A 12,107-nucleotide genomic window follows, 5' to 3' on the forward strand; every position below is an offset into this window, starting at 1 on the left:
GTGAGGCCATACTTCAAGCGGAATTAACTGACATCTACCGAGTATTTCACCCTAAAACAACACAGTACACATTCTTCTCAGCAGCTCATGGAACTTTCTCCAAAATAGACCATATCATAGTTCATTCAAGGAACTTAAGCAAATACAAAGGGATCGACATAATCCCCTGTATCCTATCTGACCACAGTGGAATCAAGCTAGCTCTCAATAACAAAGCATACCGCAGAAATTTCTCTAATACATGGAAATTGAACAGCACACTCCTTAACAAGGCCTGGGTAACAGAAGAGATCAGAGAAGAAATAAAGCATTTCCTAGAACTCAATGAAAATGAAAACACCTCACAAAGAAACTTGTGGGACACAGCAAAAGCAGTCCTGAGGGGCAAATTTATTGCCCTCAGTGCCCACATCAAGAGAATGGAGACAGACCAAGTAAATAATCTCATGTTGCAACTAAAACAGCTAGAAAAACAAGAAAAAATGGGACCTAAAGCTACTAGACGAAGCCAGATAACCAAATTGAGAGCAGAGATTAACCAATTAGAAAATCAGAAAACCATAACCAAAATAAACCAAACAAAAAGCTGGTTCTTTGAAAAAATAAACAAAATTGATGGCCCGTTGGCAAGATTAATTAAAAAAAGAAGAGAGGAAACCCATATTAATAGGATTAGGGATGCCACGGGAAACATCACAACACGTACCCAAGATATCCAAACAATTCTAACAGACTACTTTCAAAAGCTATACTCTCTAAAGGAAGAAAATCTGGCGGAAATGGATGCATTTTTAGAGAAATACAAGTTACCCAAACTGAGCAAAGAAGAAGTTAACCAATTAAATAAGCCAATATCCTATAATGAGATACAGGAAGCTATCAAAAGTCTTCCAACAAAAAAAAGCCCAGGACCAGATGGATTCACAGCAGAATTCTATAAGACCTTTAAAGAAGAACTAATACCCATACTCCTCAAGCTCTTCAGAGAAACAGAGAAGGAGGGAGCTATCCCAAACTCATTCTACGAAGCCAATATCACACTCATCCCCAAACCAGGCAAAGACCCAACCAAAAAGGAGAATTACAGGCCAATCTCCTTGATGAACACAGATGCAAAGATCCTTAACAAGATTCTAGCTAACAGAATCCAGAAACACATAAAAAAAATAATACACTATGATCAGGTAGGCTTCATCCCAGAGACACAGGGATGGTTTAACATACGTAAGTCAATAAATGTAATCCAGCATATCAACAGAGCCAAGGTCAAGAATCACATGATTATCGCCACAGATGCAGAAAAGGCCTTTGATAAAATTCAACATTCATTCATGCTAAAAGCTCTGGAGAAAATAGGAATAGAAGGAACATTTCTAAAAACAATAAAAGCCATTTATGACAGACCAATAGCCAATATTATACTTAATGGGGAAAAGCTACAACCAATCCTCCTAAAAACAGGAACAAGGCAAGGATGTCCACTGTCTCCACTCCTCTTCAACATAGTCCTAGAACCCTTAGCCAGGGCAATAAGGCAAGAAAAAGACATTAAAGGGATCCGCATAGGGAAAGAAGAAGTGAAACTATCCCTTTTTGCAGACGACATGATACTATACCTCCACGATCCCAAAAACTCCATCCCCAAACTTTTAGAAATCATAAGTCACTTCGGCAAAATAGCAGGATACAAAATAAACCCACAAAAATCAGTTGCCTTCCTATACACTGATAACGCACAGGAAGAGAGGGAAATAAAGGGAGCAACCCCATTCACAATAACCTCCCAAAAAATAAAATATTTAGGAATTAACCTAACCAAAGATGTAAAAGAACTATTTAATGAGAACTATAAAAAGTTAAAGAAAGAAATTGCAGAAGACACTAGGAAATGGAAAGACCTCCCATGCTCCTGGATAGGCCGACTTAATATAGTAAAGATGGTGATACTTCCAAAATTAATATACAAATTCAATGCAATTCCTATTAAAATCCCAATGACGTACATCACTGAAATACAGAAAACAGTCCAAAAATTTATATGGAACAACAAAAGACCTAGAATAGCCAAAACAATTCTAGGGGATAAAGACAATATGGGAGGGCTATCCATGCCGAACTTCAAACTCTACTACAGAGCTATAATCACAAAGACAGCATGGTACTGGCACAAAAACAGACCCGAAGACCAATGGAACAGAATAGAAGATCCAGATATAAATCCACAGGCCTACAGCCAGCTGATATTCGACAAAGGAGCCAAAGACATACAATGGAAGAAACACAGCCTCTTCAACCGCTGGTGCTGGGAAAACTGGGCAGCCACATGCAGAAAACTAAAAGTGGACCCCAGCCTATCACCATGCACCAACATCAACTCAAAATGGATTAAAGACCTTAACATTAAACCTGAATCTCTGAAACTACTGCAGGACAGAGTAGGAGAGACACTTGAACTAATAGGCACAGGAAGGAACTTCCTGAACAGAGTCCCAGGGTCACAACAAGTTGGAGAGAGACTCGACAAATGGGACTACCTTAAAATAAAAAGCTTCTGCACAGCTAAATCTATCGCAACTAAGCTAGAAAGACAACCAACTAATTGGGAAAAAATATTTACCAGCAATATATCAGACAAGGGGTTAACATCCTGTATATACAGGGAACTCAAGAAACTAATCCCTCCCAAACCTAACAAACCAATTACTAAATGGGCAAGGGAACTAAAGAGGGACTTCTCAAATGAAGAAATAAAAATGGCAAAGAAACACATGAGGAAATGTTCATCATCCCTGGTGGTGAAGGAAATGCAAATAAAGACAACCCTGAGATACCACCTTACCCCAGTCAGAATGTCCCACATCCACAAATCAGCCAACGACAAATGCTGGAGGGGATGTGGAGAAAGAGGAACCCTATTACACTGCTGGTGGGAATGTACACTTATACAACCACTTTGGAAAGCAGTCTGGAGGGTCCTTAGAAAGCTAAAGATTGACCTCCCTTACGACCCAGTCATACCACTTCTAGGCATCTACCCTGAACAACAGGAACCAATATACAAGGACACGTGCACCTCCATGTTTATTGCAGCACTGTTCGCAATAGCTAGGATATGGAAACAACCTAGGTGCCCCACCACAGATGAATGGATCCAAAAATTGTGGTATCTATACACAATGGAATATTATGCAGCCATTAGAAATGACAAAATAATGGCATTTGCAGGGAAATGGATGGAGCTAGAAGGAATCATGTTGAGCGAGGTAAGCCAAGAACGAAGAGACAAACGGTACATGGTCTCCCTGATAAGTGGATGCTAAATCCAAAAGGTTAGTGATACGACAAAACTAACAGGACTTAAGAAACAAAGAACTCCCGCTCATCTGGTTGAACCACTACTAAATATCCTCATGCTGCTGATCACAAATATGGTATATAACATGTGAACACTGTTATATATTACAGACTGTGGTAGACAATTTGCTCCAGGGAAGTTAGAATGAACTTGTGACTTTGAAATCATGTAATCATTTAATCACAATCAAAAAAAAAAAAAAGAACCTCGGGGAAGGGAGGGAGGGAGGGGATGGTAGGGGGAAAACAATGGAGGGGGTAACAATGTTCAAGAGGAAGTGTACTCATAACCTCACTCATGTAACTGTGACCCTCTGTATAGTAGCTTTACAATAAAAAAAAAAAAAAAAAAAAAAAAAAAAATAAAATATACCTGGAACTCAAAAAATTAAATCCCCCAACAACAAATCCTCAAAGAAACAACTGCCCAATAAATAAATGGGCTAAAGACTTAAAGAGAAACTTCTCTGAAGAAGAAATAAGAATAGGCAGTTTCTTTTATCAGAGACTTTTTTTTTTTTCCATTTTGCATTCAAGGTTCAATTTGAGACTTGGTGAGTTTGGGCTCTGATTGGAAAGTTGGGTAGGCATCCTGTCATGTAGAGTTATTTCCTCGCCAACTACATTGCCAGTCCCAGAACTCAGCTATACTTCTCTTTAATCTTTGTTCCCACTGCTCTTGGGCTGACCTTAGAATATGGTGACATGGTCTTAGCCTCAGCCTCAGAAGAATTTCAATGCGAGTCTGTAAAATGAAGAGGGACAGGCCATATCACAAGAGGAATGTAGGTGGCCATGTGAAAGCATGCCATACAAGGCTTACCAATAAGTGCTGTCTTCTCTCTACCACCCATTCTAACCCTAAAGCTCATGCTTAAGTAAATGGAAGAGAATCCAGACTTTCCTTTTCAAACTACTGTGTTCTTTGAACCATGCCAGATTTATCCCCAGACTGCCTGATCATTATTTTCTAACTATGTTGGGAGCATGGAGAGAGGAAGGATGAGTGGGGATCAAGTTTCCAAAATTTCGTCCACTTTTCCCTGGAAGGCGAGTCTGACCAGGCAGGCTCTGGTCAGTCTGACTGAGCATCTTGCCTTGTCTAGCTAGCTACATCTCTCCTCCCAATGTCTAAAAAGGGCTGAGGGGCCCTTCCAATGCAACCTTTCACAATGGCGTGCCTGGATTTTATTGAGAAAAGCCAATCCCCTCCCATCTGTCATTTGGCACTTAGCACTGTAGTTATTCTAGATGAGTGAACACTTGTGTTATATTTTCCAATAGCAAAACGGAGGTCACCAGGGTGCCTGCAGTTTTAGCCGAATCCAGATGGGGTTTTCCTATAAACAAGTGCACGCGGGATATTTATGCCGTCCGTGGCACCTGACGCCTGAACACTTAGGACTTCTATGTAGTAGCCACTCTTCCTATAAGTCACTTTAGCACACTAAGTAAATATTTTAATATAGCCATGTCACTGTTTATTATAGAATGGCTTGGGCCCAGATCTTGCCTAATGCTTGCTTAAAAAGTCAGTTTATACCATCCTTTAAAGTGAATCAAAGAATGCATAAACGCCATTCTTTTGTTACTCCCAACTCTGTTTACTTTACTTTTCTGTAAACCTTGTGAAATGCTTGCTTACAAAAAGCTGACAGATGCCAGATTTTCTCATTAACTGGAGGTGTTTTCCAAGTCAGGAAGGTGAGGTGTGAATGTGGGCACTTGAGTTTCTCCTCTGAGGCCATCTCTTGATGCTCAGTGCCCAAGGGACCTTGCTGAATTGCAAGGAGAATCTTGACCGGGGGCCACCAGACAGTGAGTGGAGTGAGAAAGATTCTCAGGCCTGCTCTCTGCCCTGGGTCAATGACGACCACTTTGGCTGTCAGATTTGGGAAGACTGCAGCATCAAAGGTGCCATTGTCAGGCACTTAGTTAAAACACGTGAAGGTGTTCCTTGTATTAAAAAAAAATCTTGTGATATTTACCAATTGTTAGGAGAACTTAATTGCCAAGCCTTCTCCTAAAGACTGGGACATTATGCCTGGTACAGGAGTGAAAATCTTCAATTGACTTCCAGGTGTCCAATCTGGTTTTGGTTAACTGGGAATGTGCAACAGCTTACATTGTGAGATCAAATACAATATTTAATATTAAAATCAGGGCTTCATAAAATGGGATGATGAGGCAATTGACAGATTTGTCTATGAAATGAGATAAACAAAGATACAATCTATGGCAAGGAAAGAAGGAATAAAGCAGGGAACTGGGCACAGGTGGCTCTTACCTGCAATTCTAGCTACCCAGGGGGAATAGATCGGGAGGCTTATGGTTTGAAGCCACCATCCCTCCCTCCAAATAAGTGCTGGGCAAGTGGCCTGCATCTGTCATCTCAACAAAAGTGAGAAATATCAATAGGAAAATTGTATTCCAGGAGGGTGAGGGCAAAAATACTTAGAACATAAAGGGCATATCTCAAGTAGTAGAGCACCTGCCTAGAAAGCTCAAAAGTCCTGAGTTCAAACCCCATTACTGCCAAAAGAGTAATAATAAAATAATAGTAATAATAGTAGTAGTCATAATAATAATAATAAATAAAGCAGGGACCTCTTACTGTTTTATAAGCTTTTCCTTACAAGCCATTTCTTGGTGACAGAAAAGAACTCAACACACTGCTGTGGTTGGAAGGTAGGGGAAGGGCCCGTGAGCCAAGGAATGTGAGCAGCTTTAAAAGCTGGAAATGACAGGAAAATGAATTCTCTGGAGTCTCCAGAAAGACCTCAGTCTTGAAGACAAATTGCTTTTAGACGAATAAGACCCACGAAAACTTTAACCTAGAGAGTGGGTAAGATAATAAATATGTGCTGCTTAAGTTGCTACATTTGGGATGATTTTATAGTAGAGAAAGAAAATTCATACATCATTTATGACAGAAAATCATCTGCAAAAAACAAATATAGAAAATAGCAAGATATACACAGAATAAAATAAAAATGTAATATTTGATTATGCGCAAAGACACCTAATGAATTACATTGAATACATTATTTCAGAGAATAAAGAATTGCGTTGTTGCCTTTGTAACCTTGCATTATCTGCAAGCATTTTCCCAAGACTTTAGATCTATTCCACTTATGGATGACCCACAATATGAGGGATTGATCACATAAAATCTTGGTACTGTGACATGTATACTTGCGTAGCTGATGGTTTTCTTACAGTTCTATTTTAAACTTTTTGAGAAAGCACAGAAACAGACAGCACAATAGTGATTTCCAGAGCAAGAACTCAGAGAAGAAGAGGCATTATTAGCCAAACAGTACAAGTAAGTTCCAGGATTCTAATATATGACATAATGACTTCAGTTAACAATACTGAATTATATACAATCTGTGTTCTGTATTGAGAGCTTCCATGCCTAGAAAGTATAAAGTTCTGGATCAACCAATCATAAATGAAATACATTTGAAAAAAATTGCATCTGCCTCTGGATATGACAGCAAAGACATATAATTGCAAATAAACAATATATAATATAGGTTCTATTACCCACAGTCATCACATTGTAGCATGGAGCCCTTGAGTTCATTCTTCCTGCCTAACTGAAACTCTTTTTCCTATGACCAGTAATTCCAGTTCTTTCATGAGTTTTGTACAATTAAGTCTATTTCTAATTTTTTACCTGCTATTCCCTCTCAGATCTCTTTAACTGTAACCCTCTTTCCCCTCTTATTGTCTATAATTTTTAATGCCATCCAGATCTTCCACATAGATATAATAATGTCCCTCTCCTGCTCATAATTATTAGATAGCTTCTCATGGTATCCAGAATAAACGCACAATCTTTATTATGGCTTTGTTGATCCTGTCAATCTGTCCCTTTGTCTACCTTCCTCTCTGGCTCTTTTATTTTTTAATAGCAGTTGGCACTATTTGGCATTATTTTCTTTTAAAAATAAACTATGCTTAATCAGATCTATGACCCCATTAAATATGACATCATTACTATTTATTACTAATAGATATTATTATGTATTTATTTATTTTGCTGATCCTGGGGCATGAACTCTGGGCCTTGGTGCTATCCCTAGGCTTCTTTTTGCTCAAGGCTAATGCTCAACCACTTGAGTCACAGCGCCACTTCTGGCTTTTTTCTGAGTAGTGTATTGGACATACAAATCTTAGACTTTCGTCCCTGGTCTGGGAAGCCTGATCCACAGATCTCTGCCTCCTGATTAGCAAGGATTACAGGCATGAGCCACCAGTGCCCAGTTCAATAAATGATTTTTAAACTTCTATTGCCCATCAAATAATGCTATAATGCCTCAGTGAGAGTCATGAAGAATGTTAAGACTCTTTGCTACCTACTTTCACATTGAGCCATGGTCCTTGAAGTTCTCAAAGATATTTCATGATTTCTTTCTTTCTTTCCTTCCTTCTTTCTTTCTTTCTCTCTTTCTTTTCCTTTTTCTCCCATTCTCAATTTATTTCTCTCTTTTTTCTCTGCCCCTTCCTTTCTCCTTTATCACTCCCTCCCTCCCTCTCTTCCTTCCTTCCTTCCTTCTTCCTTCCTTTCTCCTTTATCACTCCCTCCCTCCCTCTCTTCCTTCCTTCCTTCCTTCCTTCCTTCCTTCCTTCCTTCCTTCCTTCCTCCCTCCCTTCTGTCTTCCTCCCTCCCTTCTGTCCTTCCTTCCTTCTTCCTCTTCCTCTTCCTCCCTCCCTCCATCCCTCCCCCCTCTTTTCTTTGGTTCTTTCGCATGCCAATACTAGGGCTTGAACAGAGGGCTTCACACTCTCACTTGGCTTATTTTTTCCCTCACTACTGGCACTATCAATTGAGCTGCACCTTCACTTCTAGATTTTTGCTGATTAATTAGAGATGAAATTCATCGATTTGTCTGCTCACTTTTTCCTTACATTTGATCAATTATATTTAAGAAGTCCACACAATTCTTTAATAACCTACAAAGTAATTCTCTCATGGTCTTTTAAAAAGAAATAGCAGTGTAACTTTTATGTTAATATTCAGCTGAAATCAAAGCTGAGCTATAAAAGGCTCTCAACAGTTGGGTTCACACCTGTAATCCCAGCTACTAGGAGGCTGGGTTCTGAGGATCATGGTTCAAAGCCAGATGGGGCTGGAAAGTACCTGAGATTCTTGTCTCCAATTATCACCAAAAAGGCTGGAAGTGGAGCTGTGGCTCAAGTGAGAAAGTACTAGCTTTCAGCAAAAAAGCTTGGGATCAGCTCCCAGGTCTTGTTCCTCTTCTTTCTTCTTCAGTCGTTTTTCTCCTTTCCCCCCCACATTTTGCTCTTTCTACGATTATCTGCAAAGAGAAAACTATGATTGAAGAGCAGATATCTGAGAAATGTGGAGAAAGAAGCATAAGGAATTCAACTCACACCAAGAATTTTTATATCTATATAGTATTTGTGGAATGAAAATAAATGTGCAAGTATAGTTGCATTTTTCCCATTAAAACAGATAGGCTTGCTTAACATAATCACAGTTTTGGTCATGGATCTGGTGTTTTAAGGAGTGAGTGGTTTAAGGAGATGTTAGAACACTGATCTTCCAGATAGTCAACTTGCTCATTTTATAACTTATAAAGTGACTGCTGCTCATCACTTCCCCTCCAATGTCTTGATCCACAGTGGAAAGTTTACTGGGAGGCCACACACTTCCCTGCCCACGGCCTGCTCACTGCATAGCTGTACGAATGACCCCCTTCTAAACCAAGAGAATGTGTTACTTGGCATAAAACAGATGCCTTCTTCTCATGAAACCGGCCTCAAAATGTGCTGCTAGACAAGACCATCCAGTTCTTTCATCACTATTTCTGGCAAGTGCTTGGAGCCCTGATGGTACTTCAAGCAAGATTAGCCTCATTCCAACTGAGGCAATCATGGAGGAGTTGGAGTTCAGGGCCAGAAGCCACCTGCTCTTCCCTCTTGTCCCTTTCTTCGCCCTTCCCTTTCAGAGTCCTCTGCCCTCCAGAGTCTTTGTCCTTCAGCATGTCCCCCATCTCCCAGCAAAGTCCCATGTTGAAGACTTTGTCACTCATTCATGGAAGCATTCCTTAACCTCCCATACCTTCCCAATTCCCCAGTCAACGTTCCTGGCCTGTGCTGAGTATCTTCATGCTGAGAGATGCATGTTTTCTCTGCCTATAGCATAGTGGCTATTGATGTGCTCAATATGTTACTTCCTGGGTAAGATATTTGTATTTCCACTGTGAAAATAGATTTTTTTTAACTCTGAAAACTGTATACTGACTCCTCCTTAAGTAGTTGTTAAAAAGGTAGTTAAGGAACAAATCCCTGTGAGTCTGACTGATTGCTCCACCATAAGCTTTCTACAAGAGCCTGGGCTGCTGCGTTAGATACTCCATGCCACCAAGCATTTTTGAGCACTCAATGTGAGTCTCTATCCTAAGCCCCTGGGAATATAGGAATCCACCAAGACTCTACTCTAATAGATCTTACAATTCTCTAGGGAAGGGGCAAATGATTTAAAAAGGTCACAAAAATGTCAAGTTGTGGAACTGTGACGATCACTCAGTGCTAGAGCACTTGTCTAGCATGCACATGAGATCTTGGGTTCAATCCCCAGTGTGAAGAAGAAGGAGGAGGAGAAGGAGGAGAAGGAGGAGGGGGGAAGGGGGAGGGGAAGGGGAGGAAGAGTAGGAAGAGGAAGAAGAAGGAGAAGGAGGAGGAGTTATTCATACTATAATGATTATGATGATGACAATGATGATCATGACACTTCCTAGTAATGTTGTAGAAAGCAAATGAGAACCCAATCTCTTATATTAGGTAAATATTCAACTGCACAAACAGTTAATAGCAGCTACAACAATCACCATCCAGTAGAACATATCTCCAAAGAGAGTTAGCTAAAATATCCAACACTTGCTCATATACTGAGTCTCTTCTTCAAGGTAGAGCCTCTCCTCATCTTTGCCTCATGACTAGTCTATCTTTCTGGTAATTATGTGTGGTTTTTGACATGAGTCAAAGATTACAGGTGTGAACTCATATGACTCAATGGCTGTCTGAACCTTTCTTGAACCTTCATGTAAACTGACTGAGAGAAATTTTTCCTTTGGGGAATATTTATTTTAGTCAATTCAAGTTTATTCAGAGATGTCTAGCATTTACAGTAGGAAAGACCGGCCACTGTAGAAAACCTAAGAATTCACCATTGTCCACAATCCACCCACCCAAGTATGGCTGGAAAAAGGATACTAGTAAAATGTTAGCATGGCAGAATTTCAAAAATTACCTGTTAGGGATAAACATTCTCAAATATGGGAGAAGTTTTCATAACCTTTAAAAAACAAACACTACTGGGGCTGGGAAGGTGGCTCAGCGGTAGAGTGCTTGCCTTGCATGCTTGAGGCCCTGGGTTCGATTCCTCAGTACCACATAAGCAAAAAGAAAAAAGCAGGAAGTGGCACTGTGGCTCAAGTGGTAGAGCGCTAGCCTTGAGCTGAAGAGTTGAGGGATAGTGCCCAGGCCCAGAGTTCAGGCCCCACAGCCGGACCCCCCCCCAAAAAAAACACTACAATATCCACTATGATGAAAGGACTGCAAACCAGGTTATAAGTTCAATGGACGACATTCCAATGTGATTCCTCTTCTCTCCCCAAAGCCATCATTTGGAATCTGGAGTTCTGCAAAACAAGGTATTCATAAATGAATAAAGCAAAACTAAACAAAACTCTTCTATGACTTCTGTAACTATACAAATAGTGAGACATAGATGATACCAGTTTATACCTCCACCAAGGTACCGGCCTGGTCCTGCAGGTTTTATCTCCTCAGTCATTGTCCACAGGACTCTGGGAAGTCATAAGAATATGCAGGTTCAGACACAAAATCCAGCCCCACATCCAACACTTGGGGAAAGTACTGTACATGATGGACAGAATCCTGTGCCCTAGGACAGAGCCCAGGGAGAGTGAGATCCAGGGTATCCATGTTGGCTCCTCATTTGGGGAATTCTAAGTTGGGACTATTTAGGAATCTGCCAGATGGAGGAGGCTTCTCTGCAAGGCAGAATGAGAGAAACTTCCAAAGAAAAACAGAAGACATGTGATTTTTAAAAAAAATCACAATTCCACATCAGGCATAGATCACAATTCCATGTCAGGCATAGACTTAATCTTCTTTAGTAACCCTACATAACTACTTTTGTTAGCCTTACCTGAAAAAGGAAGAAGCTGATGAACAGAAAGTTTAATTAGCTGTTCATTAGGAGCTAGGTCAGGCATTTTGGCTTCACATTGATCCACATCTTTCTCTTCTGTAGTAGGATAGTGCTCAAGACTCTTCCTGTGATTCTACAAGTAATGATAAAACCCATCCTAGACACATGAGACACTGTATACACCTGTGCCATCTCTATCTTTCTCTTTGTTCACGCCTTTGTTTCTTTTAATTCTCTAAGTTGGTTTGAATTGGGCATCTATTATTTGAATCACGCATGTAAACCAAAACATTCTGAAATAGGTATGCCTGATTCAGATAAATTCTGAATTACACAGTTTGTTTAGGAAATACCCCTTCATTGTGTCTACTTCTGCAAATAGTTTTATTTCTAACAGAGTTAGTGCTGAGAGACAGAATGAGTTGTGGAATTTATCTAGAATTACTTTCCAAGTTGACTCTGATTTTTATCTTCATAGTATCATGACCATCGACTAGTGGAAACCACTAGGGAACTAAAGATCATTGAGTGTGTGTGTGTG

The 12,107-nt window shown here is 40.1% G+C and overlaps 1 pseudogene; it reads right to left on the reverse strand.

Moving 5' to 3' along the window:
- Positions 1-11,152: 11,152 nt before the first annotated feature.
- LOC122120602 lies at positions 11,153-11,342 on the reverse strand (annotated as a pseudogene).
- Between the last annotated feature and the right edge of the window lie 765 nt (positions 11,343-12,107).

Source organism: Dipodomys spectabilis, unplaced genomic scaffold (genome assembly GCF_019054845.1).
Source record: "Dipodomys spectabilis isolate Male_0828 unplaced genomic scaffold, ASM1905484v1 ptg000004l, whole genome shotgun sequence".
In the NCBI taxonomy this organism is placed as follows: domain Eukaryota; kingdom Metazoa; phylum Chordata; class Mammalia; order Rodentia; family Heteromyidae; genus Dipodomys; species Dipodomys spectabilis.